Below are 26,847 nucleotides of genomic sequence, written 5' to 3'. Positions count from 1 at the left end.
AAGTTCCTACTCCTTGACAACTTAACTGAACCAGGTGACAGAAAATGTGTAATTTTTTCGACCAATAATGATCTTCTTCACTTAGGCCAGTAGGAAATGTGGCTGACGGATGGCACATTCTGGTTTTCCCCTCCTATAATAACACAGATATTCACAATACACAGTATTTAGATGGGACATGCATTTCCTTTTGTCATCTAAGGAAGAGGTTCTGTACACACAAGTCCTTCAAGAAATATACTATTTCTGTGCGCAAAGAGATGTCATAACCCAAGAATAACTGTAAGCGACTTTGAATTAGAAATTATCAATGTCCATCGAGTTATTTTTCCTGAAGCCGTAATGCAGTTAAGCTTCTTCCATGTTGGAGAATCTGTTTATAGGTCTGTGCAGGAGAAAGGTTCAACAAGATTGTATGAAGACGCTGAAGACAGAACCTTCCGTAATGCAATTCATCAACTACTGAGTGTAGCCTTTGTTTCGACAGATGTACATCAAGCTTATCACGAACTGTATGATGGTATTCCTGAGACTGCAGATTACTTCAATGCTACTTATAACAGTGGACGAGAACGAAGGGATCATAGGCATGCTGTTCCATCTCGATATCAACCAGAACTGTGGAATCAATATACAGCAGCATTAGAAAATCAACCTAGAGCTATTAATAATGTAGAAGGATGGCACAACTGTTTCCAGCTAAAGAATGGTAAACATTATTAGTTAGTTTCACTTTGTAATAGCCAAACTGAAATATAATTCCATTATGTTACAATACAGTATGTCAAATGATTTGTATGTAGAAGTGCAGTATTTCAAATATCTGTATCTGAAGTCCAGTATGTCCAATGTCTCGTATTCCAACTTCAGTATGTTAAGCATTCTGGTACCTTTCCACATATTATTTAATTGAAGTCACAGTGTTACTTTTCAATATTGGTAGCATGTACTTCATCAATTCTGATCAAGTGACTGAAAAAAGGTTACTGTTGTAGGACATCAGAAAGCACCTGGCCTCAATACAAATAGGTCTTAGAAATTATAATTCAAAACAAAATGTTATGGAGTACAGAGCAAAATCTCCCTCACATATATCCAAGGTTCATCTAAGTTTCATACGGAGGGACCAAACAGAACAGCACTTGAGCTGTTCAACACGGTTTTGGGACTAGATTGAATTAATAACTATGGCTTTGCACTATTTGATCACAATGCAGGGCGAACAGCGGTCACACAGAATATTATCTGTGCATTTCGAACCGGCGGCTCAAGGTCAAATAACAGACTGCATTTGCCACGTGTGCTTACGCCAATCCTGGATCATTCTCCTCAATTAAAGTCAGCTGGAATTACCACTGCTTCAGTTCACAGTTTTCAGTTCAGTGACTCGTGCGTGGTTTGTACTTTTCTACGTTTGTACGCGACCTTGAGCCGCCAGTTCGAAATCCACAGATAATAGCTGAACTTCGTGTGAAAATCTCTTCCCATGGGCAGGGCCGGATTTAAGTATAGTGCCGCTCCTAGGCAGTACTAAAATTTGCCTCTCCTCAACTCTCACGAACAGTTTATGAGCAGGCATTATTACAGGTCATATTTACTTTAAATTAGTTTTAAATGAAATATTACAATCAGAAAAAAATAAATTATTGGAATCAAAATACATGCATGTTATATGTGAATTATAAAGATTTCCATCGCACTTTCTTCACAGAGGAAGCATTGATGATGTCATCAAAGTCGATCTGACGAAGCACATCAGACTCGACGGAAATAAATAGGCCTATATTACAACTTATTCATTGTTGAAACAAAATTGATTTTTGAACGCCAGGTTGTGGTTTATTTTTAAGCATTGGTTTTGTTGGTGGTATAATAATTGTTACGAGTATTTCTTATTTCAATAGGAAGTATAAAGTAAATTGAAAAATGAACTTCACATCTTTGCGGAATAACGCTCTCATATAGAATTATATAGTGCACACGCTGGAAAGTGATTAAATAGTATTGTTGAGGATACAGATTGCAAATGTAACTGAGGGTTGTGATGGGCAGGGCAGGATTTAGGTATAGCGATTAACAATAAACACACATCCAATTTGATTTTCAACAATGTATTCTTGTTTAAACAAGCAGTTAAATTTAAGCAGTTTCATAGAATGGGGCTATTCATAAGTCCGTGAAACATTTTAAAGTTTAATAACAAATAAAGTCCACAACATATCACGGTAATTTACATGCCAATAGAGAGAGAAACTCTGCAAGTCTTTTAATAAGAAAAGCTCGCTCTTAGTTGCCATGATTTATAGCTAGGTGGCAGTAGTTATCAATAATGACAAAATGACGTTTACTAAATGTGAGCAATCGTTTTGTATGTTGCAATATACAAGGACCTCGTCAAAGATTTGAAGTACACAGTTTTGCTGATTTACTCATCGTGACGAAGCAACTTTTCACCTCTCTGGAAAAGTGAATCGGCACAATGCGCGCATATGGGGAACTGAAATTTCGCGCGCAGTCACTGAGCATGTGCGAGACTCACCTAAGGTATGATTTCGAAAGAAAAGGTGTATGGACCACTTTTTTTGTAGAGCCCATCGTCACTGGGATGATTTACTTGGACATTTTATAAAACTGGCTGATGCCTCAGCTAAATGAAGACAGCAATGATTACATCTCTCAGGAAGCTGGATGTCCCTGTCACTATCACAACAACGCACAGGAGGATCTTAATCAAAATTTGCCACAGAGATGGATCGGACACACAGGACGAGAAGATGACGTTAATGAAGTGGCCACCAAGATCACCGGATTTAACTCTGTGTGACTTATTGTGGGGATTTATGAAGGATACTGTCTATATGCCTCCACTCACTGCTGATCTGCAGGAAGTTCGCCACCGGATTACAGTTGTTGTGGCTCCGGTAAACCATGATATGCTGGAGTGTGTATGAGGCGAGATGGATTACCACATGGATTTATGCCGTATTAGCAAAGATGGACACATTGAGCATCTGTGAGGTATGTAAAAAACTTGGAGAGTTTCTCTTTATTTTAGTGTAAAATAATGTATTATCCGTTATGTAGTTCAGTAGTAGAGAGAAAGATAGTGGGGTTTCAAAAAAGGGTGCGTCAGCTACTCTGGCTATTTGCCTCCTTATCTAAAATTCTTCAAAAAAACAAAAACCAGCAATACAATAAACTGAAAACTAACACGAAACTAAAACACGCTGTCACAGTAAAAACAAGGTACCACAAATGTAGTATCCACAAGGTGGTTCTTAAGAAATTATAAAAGTGAGAAGTTCTCATATCCTATGTAGTATTTCAAAAGAAAGAATAAAATAATAAAACAAATACTACCAGTGATATATTATCTGGCGCACTTAAAACAATAAAGTTTTATAAAATATCCGGATGTAAATGTCCGAAATGTAAGGTATGTTAAAAATATATATAAATCAACAAATGTAACCTCCAGATGTAAAGGCTCCAGAGGATATATAAAACAGGTCAATAAAAAACTAAATCACACTGTCAAGTCCTGTATTCGATGAAAATCCCAGAACTGCATTTGTACAATTAAAATCATTTCCAAAAGCGTCATGTAGAGTCGACCGAAATGCATATTGCCAATGGACATGGTCATATTTCCTACATTGCAATAAAATATGTTTCACCGTAAATGGAACATGGCACATATCACACTCTGGCTGAGGCTCGCCCGTAGGAGATGGCCATGTGTCAGGCGACAGTGGCCAATCCTAAACCAGGTGAGTAAAATTTCTTCATATCATGACGGTCTTGTGAACAATTCCCAAACTCGAACAATACTCTTTATACTTCGTAATTTGTTTCCTTCTTGTGCAGACCATTCTCCTTCCCATTCCCACCTTATTTTATATTTCAAATAATTTTGAATATATTGCCACCTCTCACGCCAATAACCTCAGAGCCATTCATAGCACGTCCCTTGTTGCAGCATCCTCTGCTTCGTTACCAGGGATTCCAACATGAATCGGAATCTACACTACTATGAGCTCAGAATCAGAGCTTAGGAGTGAGTGGAGAAGCTCCTGGGTTCTCAACACAAGCGGATCATGAGAACCGAGAGACTGAATGGTGCTTAAAGAGTCGGACCAGATAAGGAATCTGCACTGGGATTGCCTAATTAAAAAGAATAAAGCTCTGTAAACGGCATAGAATTATAAAGTAAAAACACTGATATATTGGCTCAATGTATATTTAAATATCTATCCATTTGCAACGAAGGAGCAACCAACACAATAATTTATCCGCGATCAGTCAGTAAAAACTAAATGAAACCTTGTTTACTTCGTCCCAATTCTACGTTAAACGTCGAAAAAGGCCATAATCTGTCAATTTTTGTTCATTACAGTGTTAAATTTCGTGATTTACGTACTGCTAATAAGTATCTGCTCTCCAACAATATGGCGGTAGAGCACTAAAGGAAAGGAAATACGTACGCAGCAAATTATATACGCCGAAGTTCAATCCACAGCAATGGATCGAATCCCTCTCCTCAACGGTTAGAGCGCTTGGTATGTAGAACCAAGGACCCAGGTTCGATCCCCGATGCCGGAGCGAATTTTTCTCCTCCAATATCAATTGTTACCATAACAAATATATTCTGTAGGACCAAAAATTAATCTTTACATAGCCTATTTGTTAAGGCAGTTTGAGTATTCGTATTAGATTCCCTTAGCTTTCATAAATTCACAGTCCCAGTGAGATATTAGATTGGTTTACAGTAATAATGTATCCTTGTGTTTTAGTTTAGTGCATATTATACACTGTTCCTTTTGGAGTGATTTTGTCAGTGTTGATTATGAGCAAAATTAGCATCTCACGACTCGGAAGAAGTCTGGGTTTGCAGCTTCGATCAAGAGCACAAAATTTCTCACAAAGGGAAATTGCGAAGAAACTTAGCATTTCTCAAGACTCAACCGCATTAGAAGACATTGGAAATGGCAGAAGATTTATCTTCTCATAGCGGAGAAAAATGCCGTTAAAAAAGAAAAACATCACCAAGAGATGACACGAAAATTCTCAATATAAAAAAAAAAACAAAAAAAAAACAAAAACAAAAAAGTTGACAACTAATGTGAAGAACTGGTGATTTCCGAAAGAGAGCAAGAGATTGTACGAGCAAGTACACAAGTGCTGCATGCATACTAAAAATATTTTCTGAAACATGTAATGATGATGATGGGCAAAGCAGCACTGACATTTCACTATTAAGGATTGGAAAAATATATGTATTAAACATTGTGCATATTCTAATACTATATCTCTAATTTTCATCTAACTGTAAATAGTATTAAATTTCGAAGTTTGTACCACTCATACGCTTGGAAATTCTCTGGATTTGAACCTAATCCAGAATTTGTGGGGGCTAGGGAAAAGGGAAATGGCTATACAGATTATAACCAAAGTACAACTTAATGAACGGCTACTTCTGGTTTAGAATCAAAATTATAGAATCCATCAGGTTACACAATCCAGCATTGAGAGTAAGCCATGCAAAGTTGAGGATGTTATTTGAGTAAGAAGAGAGCTCATAAATTATTTTTTTTCTTTCATTTCATTTATTGTATTCCATAGATCTTACACTAGCAATGAAGCTTTAAGATATGGAAGAAGTCAAAATTGTATACAAGATTACAATTACAATTTATTTGTGTTCTTCGTATGGGCTTATATAAAGTATTATTTTGCCATTTTGTAATCTGAAAATATAAATATTGTTCAAAATATATTCTGAAAGTGTAGTGAAGATATCATAGTTGTATTTTTTTGAATAAATTCTCAGTAAATGTAGAATTAAAATGAAGTATTTGACAAGTATTACTGTGGCCAGGTACTGTACAATAAGTAAGACAATTTCAAGGGAAAAATTGTTCCGGGACCGGGTATCGATCCCGGGACCTCTGGTTGAACGTACCAGCGCTCTGCCAACTGAGCTACCCGGGAACTCCACCGGACACCGTCTCAACTTTTCTCTTTATATCCACACAACTCGCGTGGGCTGACGAAACGCCAGAGACCCACATTGAGTGCACACAATCTCTGTGTGACTTAGAATTGTGGTTTTCTGTTAACGTACACAGTGAAGTATATATTATGCAAATCTAGTCTTTCAGGTGAAGCTCCCTGTAAAGCAGATTTGGATAATTTTTCCCTTGAAATTATTCAAATCTGCTTTACAGGGAGCTTCACCTGAAAGACTAGATTTGAATAAGTAGGACAGTTTATAACTACCGTATTTGGAAGACCTAACCCCCCTAATTGAACTGAGATCCTAGGCAGCGAACAAGTCAGTATTCGCCAGCATACCACCTATCGGAATAAAATCAACGTAGGCCTACCAAGTTTCAATCTCGCTTTGATATTAAAGTTGAAGTTAATACTTCTTACGACACTAGCAACAATAAAATACAGGTAGCGATACTGATGTAAAACATATACCGGAATCAATATAGAATGATAAGATTATAGTCAAGACTATAGTCTATATTTACTTACAATATATACACTTGCAGAATAATATCGTATTTCAGTGATTCAACGTCCCAAATTATGTATTGTAAGATGCAGAGACGCGAGCGCATGTTCGGGTAAGTGAAGCTATCAAGCAAGCAGTGGATAGACCGTTGCTTACGAGATTATACAAGTTGGCGCCAAAGAGTTTGTTATTACAAACTCTTGTTATTACAAACTCTTTGGCTGGCGCATAGCACGGTCGAGAGCAAGTCTCTGACAGTCATGACAATTTCTGCCGCTAGGTTCGCCTCGCTGTACTAAGAAATTATGAATAGTTACATTACTAAGCATTGTGTATCGTGAAAATAGTTTGATTAATGGTGCATTATTGATCGAGTACGAAAATTATAAATATGCCAAGCATATTACAGTCTTATTTGAGATTTATTGATGACTTATTATATATCAGTATGCAGATTTTCAGCGTCATTTAATGGAATTTACAATTTTATTTCCCGAAAGTCTGAATTTGTTGAATTAAAAATTTTGCTTCCAAACTACATTGTTCATATGGTTAATTTACTTTGGCAAGTTCATTGTTTTCAGTTCAGTGTTTTTCCTTCAGATTTCGTTCCCTCTAATTTTTTATAATTGCTGAAAGTGAACTACCGGTTTCTGCTCCTTTCAGACATTATTATTATTATTATTATTATTATTATTATTATTATTATTATTATTATTATTATTATTATCATCATCATCATCAAAATCAAATTAATATAGTTCTTAGCTTGTCTTGCCTTAAGGCAATCAGTAGCGTTATTCGAGGAAAAGAGTATGATTTACTACCATCATTTATAGTGGCGAAATATTCCACGACAATGGTTAATTATTACTGCTGAATATTGATACATATACGATTTGCATTATTTAGGACAGAACATACGCAACAATGCGATTTCATCCTCCAAGCCAAATAAAATTTTATTACGATATTACGAGTAATAAATAAATAAATAAATAAATAAATAATAATTACTACAATTATTCGTTGTGATAAAGTACAGTTATCACTGCAAAGTGTACCGAAAATTTTACTTTATGTTTTCATTAAATTGACATGTTGTCATGAGTGACGACATAAAACATCTCAGGGGAGCGAAATTCAGACATTACTAAAAATGAAATGGGGATCGGGGAGAGCAGATACGCATGTGCCTATGGGCAGCAAATTCTAAAAAATATTGTCCCTGAGATATGTGTTTATGTTTTGAGTAGCCCAGATGCAAAACCAGCTAACTATAAAAAAAAAAATGAAAAATGAGATAATGGTAACCATGGTTTCTGTTCGTAATTAGCTACGTAATAAGCCATACATTCGGTTAAAAATCCAACTCTAAACCCTTTAAATCTAGTAAATAAAATTGCATACGGTTGCAAAACCTGCTAAGTGTGGAGAGCGTAAGGGTGCAATACCTGCTACTATGCAATGTTTACTTTTGCAAAACCTGCTAAATGTCACTGAGACAACATGGCCATATTGAGAGTTACGGATGCAAAAGCTGCTATTTCGATCTCCATAAGGATTACATTGAGCATACTAAAATAACGATTAAGTTATTATTAGACGATGATAATAAAGCTACTCTTTGCTCGTAAAGTTAAATTGACTATACTGTTGCATTTAAGATATCGGCTGAGAGTTTCCGCCCGCGCTTTATCGGGGACTTCTAACCTTTTATGTTAAGTGTGTTGAAGTCTTGAAGTGGTTACTGTGATTATCTTGCAGTTTTTTCCACTTTTGCCGAAATGAGTGTGTGGATATGGTGTATCCTGTTTCAATAACTCTGTTAGTGTTGAGGGAGAAGATACAGATGATGAAGAGAATGGTACCAGTGAAAAGACGAATCCAAAAGTTTAAACAATAAAGGTAAACACTTCCAAAAGGACTACATTCCAATGGGTGTCATCCTTAAAGAAGCAAACATCAGAGACATTGAAAGATTTCTGGAATTGCACTTCGGGTAGGACTGGTTTCGGAATGCAAACCTGACCTTTAACACCGAAATGTTCAACCAGCAGCAAGACCTTGCTGTTGCAGACCTGAGTGAAGATGAGGATGAACATACGGATGTAGTGGACTTCGAACTCATGGATGAGGAAGAACCGAACAATTTGTGAAGTGTTATATTACATTGATGTTTGTAGAATTGCAACACCAAGAAGTATACATGTGACTGAAATGAAATTGATATCACAGTTTAGATATATGACAATACACAAAGGATTAGAATTACAGAACTGTACCTGATCTGTGACCATGAGATTTCTGTATGGAGTGAAGCCTCCATGCGCAGCAATCAGAGCTTCTAAGCGTCGTGGTATGGAATGAAAGAGTTCCTGGATATGTTCCTGGGGAATCTCCCTCCACGCAGTTTGTATGCGAGTCCGCAAGCGTCAAGAATGTGTGCTGGAGGACCATGACGAACAAGTTGCCGACCAACCATATCCCAGACATGTTCGATGGGCGAAATGTCTGGCGAACGTGCAGGCCAGGAAAGCAGTGATACCCGTCGTTCTTCGAAGAAGACTTGCAGAATCCTCGCCACATATGACCGGACATTGTTCTGCTGAAATATGGCATGTGGAGTTGCCTGAGGGAGGGACAGTACCTCGGACTCTAAGACCTCTCTAATGCACCGGTTGAAGTTCAGATTTTCAGATTGTCCTGAATACGTAGGAAGCGAGATCGCATATTGTATCACACTAGGAACTTGTCCGCAATGCCACTCAACAATGCAGGCTCTCAGACTGCGTTCACCACGGTAGAGCTTAACACATATGTGACCATCACTATAGAACAAGTTGAAGCGGGACTCGTACGAACACACTACATTTGGTACTCTGTTTTACACATCTCCCGAGTTTTGGTTCGTTCGGTCCATTCTTTCTGGGTGTTGCACTTTTCACAAACAGTATTACATAAGGAAACCTTCAAATATAACATTAGTATTGTATTCTCCTTTTTTATAGGACAATATTTGTGTGTTTAATAATATTTAGGTATGTAACGAAAATAAAAATGTTCTCTTCTACCGTCACTTTGTTTCCAAGTTAGTCTTGTCAGATTAACTGTTAACATTGATCAAATACCAGGTTTTGCAAACTAATGTATCGTTAACATGGCCACCTATAGAGTTGCAAATCCTGCTAACTGCTCTGTTCGGCTGCAAAACCTGCTATTTGCAAATTAATATACGATATAACTAATTACCTATTAATCATACATTTCTGAGCTGTAGGAAGACAGACTAAATATTTTTTCCCATTATTAAAAACTAGAAATCATACCTCTAGCATCTGTGGATAAGTTTTTACACAATTTTCCTCATTTGCCAAAATTCGTCTAACTTGCAAATAGCTGGTTTTGCAAATTGGCTACTCTTTTGGGAAATGGTCAAATTTGAAAACCATTTCTAATCACATAGCCTATATTACAGTCTAACTTTCTAATTAATTTAATTCGAACTCCTAATTTAAAAACTGTTTACACATACTAAAATATCATAGCATTTGCTATTACTACCCACTACTGGATTAATCTATCACAGGATAGGGACCGATGGTGGCGGGCTTATGTGAGGGCGGCAATGAACCTGCGGGTTCCTTAAAAGCCATTTGTAAGTAACAGGTTAATCAGCAGGCCTATTAGATATTAATTTCACCGCTACAAGTTGTGCAAGAAAAATCGCATATTTGTACTAATCATGTATTGTGACTGCTGTTTGCTTCAGTAAAAATCATAACACTACAACATCAATATATTAAAAAAAAAGGGATGTTAGGCCTACTTACGATTAATTATGAAGTCAGGGAAATGGAAGATAATACAGTACCTTAATTCATTGGAATAATAATAATAATAATAATAATAATAATAATAATAATAATAATAATAATAATAAATGAATACGTGGAAAGAGTAGACTACAGTGTTCATGTAAAATATATTAAGTTTCTTTCATTATTTCCGAAAAGCTACGGTGTATGAATTGAACAACAGAAAGTTAGTACCGTAGTTTCCCCTAACTATGGTCCACATTTGTCACATTTTTCTTTGTATATTCAATACTATTAATCCAGATTAAGTGAAATTTGGCTTCGGACTCTTGTAAGTGTATATTAAATAAATATTGACATATGTGTTTGAAATTATTTAATTACAAGTGTTAAAAAAATAATAAGCATTTGTACATAGTTGTATTCTGAGTTGCCCAACTATGGTCCACTCATATATTCATGCTTGAAAGCATGAATGGACTATAGCTGGGGCTGTAATTATTCGTAAATCAATACATTGAGTTTCTATTTAAGGGTAGAAGCATAATCTAGCACAGAAATATTAAAAGTAAGTGAAAAGTACATGGATTCTTTTTATTAGTACACATTGCATAAACACACAATAAACAAGTGAAATCTGAAAGTCTTTTTCCTGCAATAATGAACAACTACTGTATATTAAAGAACATAAGTACGGTATCAAAATAAACTAACACATTCTTAGCAAAATATTATGTCAATAAATTCACTGATAATGTTTATTTACCATACTGAGAACTAGTCCTATATACAGTAGGCTTATTTCTATCCTTTGAATCTCCACTTCTCTTGTAATTCTGAAATTGAAAATAGATCTCTCTTTTTCGAGATGCATATGGGGTCTTCAATTTGTTTTATTATGTTTTCATTTCTATAGAATGAAATGTCTTCCATTTCTCGCCACCTCAGTAATTGCCGCGTCTTACTATACATGAAACAACAGCTCCATTGTTCTTCACTTCCAAAACTTTCCCTAGCCTCAATTCCTCCTCATAACTACCATATAACTATTTGCCTTCAGCATTATTTTAACAGATTTCGTCTTCTATTCCACATCTGACTCACTGTCTGTAAATATGGAGAGTACACCGGAAACATCATAATCTGTATCCAATTCAATTTCATCGCTCTCATAGCCACTTACAGGCACGGTTGTTTTCCTTCTACCCTGAAGTTTTCGTTTTACTGGACCATCATTCGTGCTAGTACCATTGATGCTGGAACAGCCTGTTTCTTTATTTACTGGACTATGATCTTAAATGGTGTTTTAGAATATACTGAGATACCGTATTTGCAGAAGTAAATAATCAAATTGTTCACATTTCATTAAAACAAATATTTCAAAATGAAATACAACTATGGTCCACGAAAATTGTGGTACATAGTTGAGGACTGACTTCTAGCCTTGAGGTTAAACATTTTTCACGCAGAGTCTTTAACCTCTGCCAGTCTAATTATTACGTGAAAGTAAACACTATATAGCCAGGTTTAATTGTACAAAGAATCATATATCTATAACGTACCAGTTCTACAGAGGAGAGCTTAATAAAACAGACAAACACAAACTGAATGATTTCGTGTCTTCGCACATTCAATAGAACGATGCACACTGACCTTGTTAAGCATCCATTTCATTGCCACGTGTAATGGTAGATAGAAGCACCTATGGGGAACATAATTCCATCACAGTGGTGCCTTAAATGGCAAACACCGAAATCTTGGGGGACTAAGTAGTACATAATGCGTTTTGGACCATAGTTGGGTGCCTGGACCATAGTTATGGGAAATTACGGTACCTTAGTTTATAATATGTAACATCTTTTAATACCAAGAATGACAGCCTTTTATTGTAATATAATTGAGACTTAGAAGTTTGGAAATTACGTCTATTGTCCATAAAATATTGTACGAAGCATTTAATAAGCAATGGTGAGTCGTGTAAATGTCCCAAATGTCAATGTAATTTAAGTGTTCTGCTATGAATATTTAGTATAGAACAGCGCTCCGAGCAGCGGAATTGGCATTACGAGGGAACCACTTCAGACCCGTATTTCAAGCGCTATGCGCCAGCTTGTATAATCTCGTAAGCAACGGGATAGACATATATTATGTCCACAAATGAAATAGGTTTAATTCATAATTCAATAGAATGTTTTTATTATTTTCAGTCAATGACTTATCAAACAATATTCAAGGAATGAATCCTTTATATTACATATTTTGTGATTAGTTAACGTTTTCGTCGTCATTGCAATATCATCAGATACATAACCTACATTTTCAAATACTTGGAGGAACGGTTAGCGCGTCTAGCCGCGAAACCAGGTGGCCCGGGTTAGATTCCCGGTGGGTGCAATTTACCTGGTTGAGGTTTTTCCGGGGTTTTCCCTCAACCCAATATGAGCAAATGCTGGGTAACTTTCGGTGCTGGACTTCGGACTAATTTTACCGGCATTATCACCTTCAGCTCATTCAGACGCTAAATAACCCAAAATGTTGATAAAGCGTCGTAAAATAACCTACTAAAATAAATAAAATAAAAATAAACAAATACGTTAACCTCAATTTTAAGTTTGATGTAACAAGCATAATGGTTATTAAAATAATATTAATAAAACTGAATACTAAAAACAGATTAAAAGTTAAAAGTAAAAGATTTTACATATATGTTACGAGCTGTCACATACTAATTTTACAAGTTTCTCTTTAATATGTGTTTGTGATTAATCATGCATATTGTTGTATAAATTGTTAATTTTTATTTTATGTGAGTGAAAATTCGTTATTAATTATTTACATGATATAATTTGTTTGTGTTCCATATAAGCTGTATTACATGTTGTGTCTGTTAATGTTGACTGATATTTTATTATGATATAAGTTTTATGGTTAAAATATGTAGGAGCTTTCGTATAAAAGTGTTGGAAGTTTTGCCTGGTTGGCGGTTTTTGCTGACTGCGTTGTGGAGCATGGGGGTTTAACTTCAATGATAGATGTTGGGGGCTCATAGATGTTCCTTAGTTTGCCGCAGTGGTCGGGGCAGCGCTAACTGTGTTTCGATCAAAGAGTTTGTAAAGTAGTAACACAAATCTCTTTGATTTCGAAAGTTCCGTGGTTATAAGCTTTGTCAATATGACAGTTAGAATCAGATATTATTAATATCTATTATTTACAGGATGTGTAAGTTTTATAATATTAAGATTAGTATTACTATTATTAGGCCTATATAGCTGATTTACATTTTCATCCGAAGACAAAGTAGTCATACTGTGTATAGCCTATTAGCCTCATTTATTCATAATATAACATGGTTGTATAATTATTTCAGTCGGCAACTTATCGAAGTGTAAGTACAGAATGATTTCTGTCACATCACATTAAATTATATATTTCACACATCACATTATATTATATTTCACGAATATTTTCGATTTATGAAAAGGTCATCTTCAGGTGACATAATAAAAGCAAACAAAATTGAACACAGGTGATGGCAATTTTGTTTGCTTTGAAGATGACTTTTGTATAAGTCGAAAATATTCGTGAAATATAATGTGATTCGTGAAATATACAGAGTGTTTAAAAAATACGGGGCATAATTTCAGGTATGTATTTCTCACATGTAGACAATCAAAATAGTTCATTACAACATGTGTCCGGAAACGCTTTATTTCCGAATTATGGCCTTCACAACATTGAAATTCACCGCAACGTTTTTCTTTCCGCAGGTCGTTGCCGTCAAAGGAGACTTTAAGAGGACACTCTGACAGTTCATTCCGAGGCGAAGGTTACATTCAGTGTTGTGTAGGCGTTAGACTGTGCGACATGTATTCAAATCAAGAGCTGGCAGAGATACACTTCATGTACGGTAAGACGGACGGCAATGCTGCGCTGGCTCGTCGTTTGTACCAGGAGAGGTACCCACAGCGACAATGTCCAGATCGGAAGACATTCGTACGTCTCCATTACCGTCTGTGCGAGTATGGAAAATTTAACTCTCCTGGTTTGGGAAGGGGACGACCAAGATCTACAACTCCAGAAGTACAGGAGGAGATTCTGGAGGCTGTGAACATGACTCCTTCTATCAGCACACGAAGGGTAGCGTTGCAAGTCAATGTTCCTGTCTGGAGACTGTTGAAAGAATATCAATTCTATCCTTATCATTTGCAACGTGTACAGGCCCTGTCACCAGCAGATTACCCTGCACGAGTTAGGTTCTGTCAGTGGTTCTTGCAGCAGTGAGGTGTAAATTCGAACTTTCCTGCCTTAGTATTATTTACAGATGAAGCACAGTTCACACGAGATGGCATAACAAATTTCCACAATCAGCATGTATGGTCGTATGGAAACCCACGTGAAACTGTTCCATCTCATCATCAGGTGCGGTTCTCCCTCAACATGTGGGCCGATATCATTGGTGATCGATTAGTTGGACCCCATGTACTTGTAAATAGACTGACGGGGCAGGCGTACACAAACTTCCTGGAAAACACCATACCTCATGTTTTAGAAGACACTCCACTGATCAATCGTCAACACATTCACTTCTTGCATGATGGCGCTCCTGCACACTTCAGTCGTACAGTCGCCGGTACTTGGATCGAAGGTTTCCTGATCGATGGATAGGTAGAGGTGGCCCAATTGCTTGGCCTCCACGCTCACCTGATCTGAAGATTCTCGATTTCTACTTGTGGGGCCATTTAAAATCATTGGTTTATTCGTCTCCGGTGCCTGATTTGGAATCCCTTCGGAATCGAATTGTGGCATGTTCTGAGGACATACGCAATACTCCTGGAGTTTGGGATCGTGTTCGTAGGTCAATGAGACATCGATGTGAGGTCTGTATTCAAGCAGGAGGTGGACATTTTGAACATCTTCTGTAATGACAACGACCTGCGGAAAGAAAACCGTTCCGGTGAATTTCAATGTTGTGAAGGCCATAACTCGGAAATGAATCATTTCCGGACACATGTTGTAATAAACTATTTTGATTGTCTACATGTGGGAAATACATTCCTGAAATTATGCCCCGTATTTTTTAAACATCGTGTATAATTTAATGTGATGTAACAGAATTCATTCTGTACTTACACTTCGATAAGTTGCTGACTGAAATTATACAACAATTTTATATTATAATTCCAACTAATCTGAATCTTAATATGACCACAGTCTAATACAATATTACACAGTCTTAGTAGAATAAACCTTATTACCAGTGCAATATTACATACGTCTTAGTAGAGTAAAGCTTACAACCAGTGCAATATTACACACGTCTTTGTAGAATAAAACTTACTACCGGTGCAATATTACACACGTCTTAGTAGAATAAACCTTACTACCAGTGCAATATTACACACGTCTTAACACGATGCATTCAAATTTCTTCTGTAATAATCCGTGTTCGTCCGTTCCATAATTCAACATTTAAAAGGAACAGAACTGCCAACATCCAACAATTGATCAACTGAACAAACCAGTTTGATGGTTATATCACAGTCTAATATATACAGTCACGCAACTCAGACGTATAAAATATGCCAAAATTTGACAGCTGACGCGACAGTAACCCTCTGGCGGCAGGCAAATTAAAAGAGTGCATACGACATATGATAACACATCAGAAAACGTGTTTTACGTAATTTATTTTATATTTTTATGCTATGGATGCTATGCAGTAAGTGCATATGGTTCTTATTAATTTTACCTTAGAATCCCAGAAGAAATTCACACGTAGTTAATCTACAAGTTTCAGAAGCTGGGAATAAACGTAATTCTTTCTGCTCCTTAGATTGAATCATGGCCCTGATCACGTATCATGGTTTGAAATAATATAATTTTTCGTACGTGGACGGTTAATTCAATTCATTCCTAAATATATTTATGCGTCATTGGAACACTATACTTCCTGTGAGAAGAGTCAAAATTAGTAGCTTCAAAATATGTAGGGCATATCTCGTACAAAGACATTATATAGTATACTAGACTCACACGGAGCGCTGATGTTCTGTCCAAAATTGAAACCAGTCTGCGCATGTTTACGTCGCCATATTACTGGTAGAAACAGCGGTAAACACGATAGTGTTATGTTTATGTTTGTTTTGTCTCGAGTGTTTTTTGTGAACACTGTGAATGTGATGTAAATTTATGTGATAATATTATGAAATTTTATGTTTTGTAAATATTATTATAATTGATATGAAGTGATGTGCTTTGTAAATAGTGTAAAATGGTGCTTTCCTGTGCGCTGTATAGGCCTAACTGCAATAACGCATGGCTTAGAAGATCAAGAATTCCTTTTCACAAGTAAGTACACAAGCTTTAAAATAATAAAATTGAATTCTGGAGGCTTCATTGAAACTGTAACATATGTATATCTTAGATACCGTAGTTAAAAAGGTTTATAATTAGGCAGCAATCTATCTTTACAGGTTCCCTTTGAACAAGCCCGAGCTACTTTCTAAGTGACTTTTTGCTATTACCTATATAAGAGATAAATTTGTGCCTTCACATTATGTAAAATTGTGTTCGGCTCTTTTTAAAGATACAGATTTTTGGGAAAGTAATAGCAATAGAGTCGACCTGGTTGGCAAGTTGGTATAGCGCTGGCCTTCTATGCCCAAGGTTGCGGGTTCGACCCCTGGCCAGGTCGATGGCATTTAAGTGTGCTTAAATGGGACAGGCTCATGTCAGTAGATTTAATGGCATGTAAAAGAACTCCTGCGGGACAAAATTACGGCACATCCGGCGACGCTGATATAACCTCTGCAGTTGCGAGCGTCGTTAAAATAAAACATAACATTAACAATAGCAATATAATTTTTAAAGATGATGCTGTATCATGCCTGTTTAATTTTCCAAGCCATTTGCAAAAGGTACGATAATAAATGAGGGGCTTAGAACAAAAAGCAGGTAAGTGACGGAAACCTACTAGTTTTGAAGAAATTACAGTTAAAGTTCTACATGCAATTAAATATTATAGTTTGGTGAAATGATGCCCATATAGCAGCACTGAACAGTGTGATCACTTACCTGATTTTATCCCAAAGACATCCTTTTGGGCTATCACAACACGCACTTACCTCATTTTTTTTAATAATGTCACTTACTTGCTTTTTGTTCTAATCCCCACATATTATCTCTGTTGTTACAATCTCAATATCATTAAAAATCAATCAGTAATTTACGGCAATAAATAATACTTCATTGTAGTATAGGTATATCAAACTGTAGAGAAATCCCACTCAGTGAATTATTCAGACTTAGACATCAGATGTTAAACACAATTAGTGGAAAGAAAACGTTTTGTTTTTATTATGTACATCACAAGTAAGGAATGCCATCTTATTTATATTTCATATTATGTGCATAAAAATTATGTACCATCACTCCGCAAGCAATGATTATATATATATATATATATATATATATATATATATATATATATATAACAATGCAATATGTAAAGTAATACACTCATAAAAATATGTTTTTTTTTATTTACATCAGGTGATTATGTTTAGTTTTTAGATCTTCAAATTACCTATTGTTTGCAATGTATAAGGTACTGGTACTTTTTATAATTGATAGTATTCCCTTTATTAATTATTAATTAATTAATTGAAGGATGACTTATAAATTGAATTTAATTTGGCTAGTTTGCGCATTATATTTTGCCAGATTACTTATGTTCTGTGGTCTAAAAGTACCGGTAATATAATTTTCGATTCTCTAAAACTTAACCCTAGGATGCATAACATGGGTCCATTGGACCCGGCGGAATATTTAATAATTATTATCTAAATAACTAATTTACAATGTGACTCTGCCCAATAGGTATGCTACTCTTGTTACTTCCTTTATACACCTATAGTACATTTGGTATTTTATTCTTTTATTTTATGTATGTTTTTTATTCGTGTTCATTTATACTACATTTTTACATAACATGGGTCCAATAGACCCATTGCTTAAATTGTTTTATTATCGTAAGTATTATTGTAGTCTGCCATCTAAACAGAAACCTATGAACTACTAGAACAAATTTTCATGAGTTGGCAAGATTTCTACAACTGAAAAGTGAAATTTCGGACGACGATGAGGGATATATATCTCCAGCAATTGATGACAATACTCTGGATGAAGATGGAGTTTCTTCTGTAGAACTGGATATTGATGGTGTGAGAATGAAGATGAAATCTGGACGCCTATTTCACACCAGTCGACAATCAAAACACATAGAAGAGAATATATTGATTCTAGTGGGATGATATGGAGGACAGAAACCCTTGCTCAGAGTACGCCTCCTGTCACAACATTGTAAGATTTGTAGCAGGTCCTTCAAGGGTATAGGAACTGCTACTCTTAGAGATGCCTGGGATTTATTTATCCCACTGCATATTTTGGATGAAATTGTGAGATGTATCAACTTAGAAGCAAAAAGGTTTTACCTACTAAAGAAAATGAAATGGCAAGAAGTATCAATAGATGAAATGGTTGCTTTTCTTGGACTTTTGTTGCATATGAGAGCAGACAAATCTTGGGAAGTTCCAATAAGAGAATTTCTTCTTGGTAAATTTTCCAATCCATTTTATAGATTTACAATGTCTGTGAATCATTTTGAAGCTATGAGAAGAATTTTAGGTTCGATGGTAAGAGAACACGGAAGGTTAGATTACAAACAGATAAACTTGTTCTTATTTCTTATGTATGGCAAATATTTACTGAACAGTGCATAAAAGTAATGGTCCCACAACCAAATGTCACAATATATGAACAGCTGGTTTCGTTTAGAGGCCGTAGTAGTTTTGTACAGTATATGCCAAAGAAGCCAGCGAAATACGGGATCAAAATTATGTGGCTGTGTGAAGCAGAAACTGCTTATGCCGTTCACGGGATTGTATATTCAGGGGAAAAAAATCGGAGAACCGCCACAGAAGGATTTGGCTCTCAATATTGTGAAGTTTATAAATCGCTGTGTACTTGGTACAGCCCGAAATATCACCATAGACAATTATTTTATAAATGTACCTTTGGCGCAATATATGTTGGAGAAGAGAGTGACAATTGTGGGATCAATTAGGCAAAAACAAGAAAGACATTCGAAAAGAAATGAAATCCAATGCAAAATCGACCAGTGAACAAAAGTGTATTTGTATTTCACAAGGACATGTCAATAGTTAGTTTTTGCCCAAAGACAAACAAATGCACTATTCTGCTTAGTACTATGATAATGCTGTTCACGAACATCACCTAAAAAGAAACCGGAGATTGTAAAATTCTGCAGTCGCACTAAGAGTGGTGTTAATGTAATGGATCTGAAAGCGCACAATTATACTTGTAAAATGCAAACCAAACGCTGGCCCATGCAGCTTTGGTGTAACATTTTGGTCGTTACCGGTACTGCTCTAAATGCATTCATTCTGTATTGTATCCAGCACTTCAGGTACCATAAAGGACTTTTACACAAGTGGAGACTATTCATCAAAGAGATGTCAATGAAAATGGTCCAACCATACATGGTTAGAAGATCGTTCAATCTCCATCTGCATAAGTCGATTTATGTGGACATGGAAAAGTTCATCACTAACCTAGGTAGTGGTGTGGAAAGTAACAACAACAATAATGGCAACCATCGAAACAAGAAGAGGAGATGTTTCCTATGTCCTACAGCGACAGATAGAAATACCAAATCTATCTCCTACAAGTGTACAAATAAGTTTGCCAGGAGCATAGTACAGTTGTGTGCAATAAGTGTAAAGACTGATAAGATATACCTGTACTTGTGTGGTTATTCCTTACTGTTTTTCTTCTTGTTCTTCTACCTAGTGGATACATTACATAATAATCTTATATAAATAAATATATGTGTTTGTGTTGTGTTGTGTCGTGGTCTAAGGCATTCTACCTAGGACTCGCGTTACGGAATGCTCGCTGATTCGAGTCCTCATGGGGGAAGACATTTTCTTATGAAATTTCGGTCAGTGTATGGGACCGGTGACCACCCAGCATCGTGATGCACTTGGGGAGCTACGATATGTAGCGAAATCCGGTTATGCAAACCAGCTACAACGGCTGGGGGGATCATCGTGCTAACTACACAATACCTCCATTCTGATTGGATGATCGTCCATCTCTGTTTCAGCATGTGGCAGTGAGGCCAGCAGCCGGCTAGTCGGTCTTGGCCCTTCGTGGGCTGCAGCGCCACGGATTATTATTATTATTATTATTATTATTATTATTATTATTATTATTATTATTATTATTATTATTATTATTATTATTATCATCATCATTATGTGTTTGTGTTGTAATAAGAAGAATTTATTACCAATCGCTACTTAATTATAAAATTATATTATTTTCTTTGCCCAAAGAAAAATATTAGGAACTTACATTATTATCTTGTACAAATAAATGTATATAATTATATATTTGTATATTCACATGTTACTTAGTTATAAAATTTTATATTATTTTCCACAATTAAAACTCCTAAATTCAAATTAAATAAAATAATAGATTAATATTATTCCATTTTATGTGTAATTCCTCGTTAAATAGCATACGGGTCCAATGGAGCCATGTTATATAAATGTGTAGGAAAAGTAGCTCATGCATCCTAGGGTTAACAACAGGTCTATACTGATTATCACATATTTATTTCACTTAAGAATTTGATTACAATAAAAACTTGTGTAATCAAGGTGCATATATTTATATATTGTTACCTGTAAGTAATGTAGGCTATGTTAATGTAATTTTCGATTCTCTGAAACCTAACAATATGCTGATTATCTTAAAATTATGCATTCTATAATGTGTATATTGTAGGCCTATTTATGGATGTATGAGCATGTTTTCTATAATTTGCTGCGTACGTATTTCCATTCCTTTAATGCTCTGACGCATCGATGAAACTTTGAATATGTTTACTTCGTCCCAATTCTACGTTAAACGTCGAAAAAGGCCATAATCTGTCAATTTTTGTTCATTACAGTGTTAAATTTCGTGATTTACGTACTGCTAATACGTGTCTGCTCTCCAACAATATGGCGGCAAGCGCAGCGTTCAATTTTCCCCGGTTTCCTCGTTCTGCGCAGCCGAGACTGTAGGGGCTTGATCACGTAGAGTACATCGCGTGGTGAACTGTCCCGATTTCCTGAGAAATTAACTATTTTCCATACCGCAAATTAGGGTAAACTCGACCGCTGATTTAAACTTGAAAATAAGAAAGAGGAGGATTTAAACCTTAATATGATAGACATTGATTTATAAAATTCATTATTTTTTCCATTTCTTAAAAACCGGTATTGTCTTTATTATTTTGAGTCACAAATAGTGCTGATATTATGGTTTAATTTTTTATGGCAAGTTTACTGCATTTTACATTACATTTCCAGTTTCCACACATAGGCTTAATATTAACTTATCCTACCTACATAGTATGTAATTTACATGCACTTACTGTTAATATGACGTAGATGAGAACAAATAAATGAACACACAATTGTGTTGAAGAAATGTTAACTTCAATTAACTCAGAAAATATACATATATTTTCAATAAATAATCACTGGAACTGTAAAATCATCGCCAATAACGTCATGCAAAATATTACAGAACAGATTGCTATTTTATATTAAATTTAAAAAGGCTCTTTTATTTCTTGAGAACTTAATAAGTCTGCCAAATGAATCTACATCAACACATCAGAAATTATCAACACAGTCTGGATTTATTCAAGTGAATATTTTGCAAAAGGATTACAGTACTCCATAAATTCTTGAAAAATCAACACCATGATCCCTACTTGAATCCAATATAATATTCAACTTTTGAGAAATATAAAGAAAAAAAGACACGAATACAAAAATTATGGAATTACTTGCGTTAAGAGCTGTAGATACATTGTCCAAAATCGGAATGGTTATACACTTACACATATGATCTCTGCAACAAAATAATATACTGTAACAGGTATTTACTTTATTCTTATTTAAACTGACCTCTCTGACATACAAATAGGTAACTGATAACTAATAAATGTTTTATAGAACCCAATGCGTAGGTCACCTACAATGTGGATTATTGGTTATGAGTGAGTTATGATTTTCTCTTGGTCTTTAGGGAATCTGAAGAACGACAAATTAGGATATTTAAACTTGTTGTTACTGCAATTTACAGCACTGCACGCACTGCCTTTATTCCGATGCATCATTAAAACGTTATTATAACATCTCGCATTCTTTAAAAGCACGTGCTGGCTGTATCAACCCTATGATCTGTGCCTTGCCTACCGCTTGAGCGCTAGTGTAGCGAATGTTCAACAAAAGTGTTGAAGTTGCGCGACTGTATGTTTTAGACTGTGATATGACCAAGCCCCTACAGTCTCGGCTGCGCGGAACGAGGAAACCGGGGCAAATTGAACGCTGCCTTGCCGCCATGATGTAGGAGAGCAGACGCATAATATCAGTACGTAAATCACACAATTTAACGCTGTGATGATCTAAAATTGACAGATTATGTCCATTTTCGACGTTTAACGTAAAATTAGGACGAAATAAATATATTCAAAGTTTCATTGATATGGGTCAGAGCATTGAAGGAAAGAAAATACGTACACAGCAATTGATAGAAAACATTCTCATACATACATAAATAGGCCTACACAATACACATTATAGAATGTATAATTTTACGTTAATCAGCATATTCTTAGGTTTCAGAAAATCGAAAATTATATTAACATACATTACTCTTAGATCACAAGACATAAATACATGCACCTTCATTACACAAGTTCTTATTACAATCAAATTCTTAAGTGAAATAAATATGTGATAATCAGTATAGACCTGTTGTTAAGTTTTAGAGAATCGAAAATTATATTACCGGTACTTTGAGACCACAGGACATAAGTAACCACGCAAAATATAATGCGCAAAGGTAGAAAAATTACATTACATTTATAAGTCATTCTTCAATTAATAAAGGGAATGCTATCAATTATAAAAAGTAGTCTACCGGTACCTAATACATTGCAATTAATAGGTAACATGAAGACCTAAAAACTAAACATAATCACATTATGTAAAAAAACATACTTTTTATGAGTGGATTTCTTTACATGACATATTGTTATTTTAAATATATATATATATATATATATATATATATATATATATATATATATATAATTGCTTGCGGAATGATAGTACGTAATTTTATGCACATATGTTATATCAATAAGATGACATTCCTTGCTTTTTTAATAATATACTGTATATCCGGCAAAAAATAAAGGGGTTATTTGTATGTGAACTATATGCATTTATAACCCCCCAGTAAAAAATAATGCACTAGGAATATCTGCAAAAACAAAACAACAACAAAAATTGCTGTGCAAATGACAGCACGGACCACTCACAAATATAAAGTAATTTTAATGGCCTACGGGGTGGTGTCTCAACCTACAAAAAACAACCTCTATTAAGTTACAAAATCTGCTACAGTGTAATATTAAGTGTTTAAATATTTATACACTTAATTAGGTAGATCATATTTATTTGCTGTTAAACGCCAAAAGATGGTTGCACAGAAATTAATAACTTCTCTCTCCTTCCCCCCTCCTAGAATCCCATTAGTGATATTTAGTTCTCACAGGAAATTATGTATTCATATCCTTACATCTGAAACATAGCATGTTCTCCAACAAGATCAAACCCACGGCTGGCTAATTTATTAGTCTCGTTAGGTCTATACATATTGATCATGAACCCTGAATCATAGGTCCACAAAGTAGGCTTAGCTATTATAGCCATTTATTTATTTATTTACTTACTTATCCACCCATCGATTTTGAATTTAGTTTAGTGGGTTATTTTACGACGTTTTATCAACATTTAAGGTTATTTAGCGTCTGAATAAGATGAAGGTGATAATGCCGGTGGAATGAGTCCGAGGTCCAACACCGAAAGTTACCCAGCATTTGCTCATAGAGGGTTGAGGGAAAACCCGGAAAAAAACCTCAACCAGGTAACTTGCCCCGACCGGGAATCGAACCCGGGCCACCAGGTTTCGCAGCCAGACGCGCTAGCCGTTACTCCACAGGTGTGGACTCGATTTTGAATCGATTTTTATTATCTTGCACATAAATTAATTTACATAATAAAAACAAAAAGTTGTTTTTCCACTAATTGTGTTTAATAACTGATGTGTAAGTCTAAATAATTCACTCAGCGCGATTTCTCTACAATCTGACATACTTGTACTACAGTCTATTATATACAGTCACGAAGCTTGAGTTTTGAGGGTGCTAGAAACAATAGACTGTGACGGTACTATTTTGCATTGCCTGTAATGAGGCGATATTAGCGATACTAGTGGCGAGCAACTATCTAATGTTTGTATATTTACTATGTATTGAGCTTCGTGACTGTATATACTAGACTGTGCTTGTACTAACAATTAAGTATTTTTTATTGTCATAAACTACTGAATGATTTTTAATCATATTCATGGTGTAACAACAGAGATAATATATCGTACCTCTTGCAAATGGCTTGGAAAATTAAACAGGGATGGTACAGCATCAACATTAAAAATTCTATTGCCATTATTTTTCCAAAAATCTGTGTCATTAAAATGAGTCGAATACAATTTTCCGTTAGGCGAAGGCACAAATTTATCTCTTTTAATAGCAACAAGTCACTTTGCAAGTAACTCGAGCTTCGTGTCTAATGCTGTTTCTATCTATTTAATGGCGCCGTCTTTGGATAAGACCATCAAACTCATTTGTTCAGTTGATCAATTGTTGGATGTTGGCAGTTCTGTTCCGTTAAATGTTGAAATATGGAACGGTCGAAGATGGATGAATACAGAAGAAATTTGAACAGATCGTGTTAAGCCGTGTGTAACATTTCACTGGTAGTAAGTTTTATTCTACTAAGACGTGTGTAATATTGCACTGGTAGTAAGGTTTATTCTACTAAGACATGTGTAAAATTACACTGGTAGGATGTTTTATTCTATTATGAAATGTATAATATTGCACAGGTAATAAGTTTTACTCTACTAAGACGTGTGTAATATTGCATTGGTAGGATGTTTTATTCTATTATGATGTGTGAAATATTGCACTGGTAGTAAGGATTATTCTACTAAGACGTGTGAAACATTGCACTGGTAGTAAGGTTTAATCTACTAAGACGTGTGTAATAATGCACTGGTAGTAAGTTTTATTCTATTAAGACGTGTGTAATATTGCACTGCTAGTAAGATTTATTCTAATAAGACGTGTGTAATATTGTACTGGTAGTAAGGTTTATTCTACTAAGACGTGTGTAATATTGCACAGGTAGTAAGGTTTATTCTACTAAGACGTGTGTAATATTGCACTGGTAGGATGATTTATTCTATTATGATATGTGTAATATTGCACTGGTAGTAAGTTTTACTATACCAAGACGTGTGTAATATTGCGCTGGTAGTAAGGTTTATTCTAATAAGACTTGTGTAATATTGCACTGGTAGTAAGGTTTATTCTACTAAGACTTGTGTAATATTGCACTGGTAGTAAGGTTTATTCTACTAAGACGTGTGTAATATTGCACTGGTAGTAAGGTTTATTCTACTAAAACGTGTGTAATATTGTGCTGGTAGTAAGGTTTATTCTACTAAGACGTGTGTAACATTGCACTGGTAGTAAGGTTTATTCTACTAAGACATGTGTAATATTGCACTGGTAGTAAGGTTTATTCTACTAAGACGTGTGTAATATTGCACTGGTAGTAAGGTTTATTCTACTAAGACGTGTGTAATATTGCACTGGTAGTAAGGTTTATTCTACTAAGACGTGTGTAATATTGCACTGGTAGTAAGGTTTATTCTAGTAAGACGTGTGTAATATTGCACTGGTAGTAAGGTTTATTCTACTAAGACGTGTGTAATATTGCACTGGTAGTAAGGTTTATTCTACTAAGACTTGTGTAATATTGCACTGGTAGTAAGGTTTATTCTACTAAGACGTGTGTAATATTGCACTGGTAGTAAGGTTTATTCTACTAAAACGTGTGTAATATTGTGCTGGTAGTAAGGTTTATTCTACTAAGACGTGTGTAATATTGCACTGGTAGTAAGGTTTATTCTACTAAGACATGTGTAATATTGCACTGGTAGTAAGGTTTATTCTACTAAGACGTGTGTAATATTGCACTGGTAGTAAGGTTTATTCTACTAAGACGTGTGTAATATTGCACTGGTAGTAAGGTTTATTCTACTAAGACGTGTGTAATATTGCACTGGTAGTAAGGTTTATTCTAGTAAGACGTGTGTAATATTGCACTGTAGTAAGGTTTATTCTACTAAGACGTGTGTAATATTGCACTGGTAGTAAGTTGTATTCTACTAAGACGTGTGTAATATTGAATTGGTAGTAAGGTTTATTCTACTAAGACGTGTGTA

General features: G+C 35.3%; 1 protein-coding gene across 5 annotated transcripts in view; it reads right to left on the bottom strand.

Moving 5' to 3' along the window:
* LOC138705745 (zinc finger protein 235-like) overlaps nucleotides 1-26,847 on the bottom strand; it is a 135,232-nt gene that overhangs the window by 32,383 nt on the left and 76,002 nt on the right. For 4 of the 5 annotated variants that reach the window (XM_069834336.1, XM_069834337.1, XM_069834334.1 and 1 more), the window contains exon 1: nucleotides 6,544-6,647. The exons of the other annotated variant lie outside the window; for it this stretch is intronic. The gene's annotated coding sequence lies outside the window, so the exon portion shown is untranslated. Of the gene's footprint in view, nucleotides 1-6,543; nucleotides 6,648-26,847 lie in introns of those variants that run through there. 5 annotated transcript variants of the gene reach the window in all.

Source organism: Periplaneta americana, chromosome 9 (genome assembly GCF_040183065.1).
Source record: "Periplaneta americana isolate PAMFEO1 chromosome 9, P.americana_PAMFEO1_priV1, whole genome shotgun sequence".
NCBI classification, from domain to species: domain Eukaryota; kingdom Metazoa; phylum Arthropoda; class Insecta; order Blattodea; family Blattidae; genus Periplaneta; species Periplaneta americana.
Note: the sequence above shows the minus strand (reverse complement) of the source record. Positions and strands in the feature narration are given on the sequence as shown.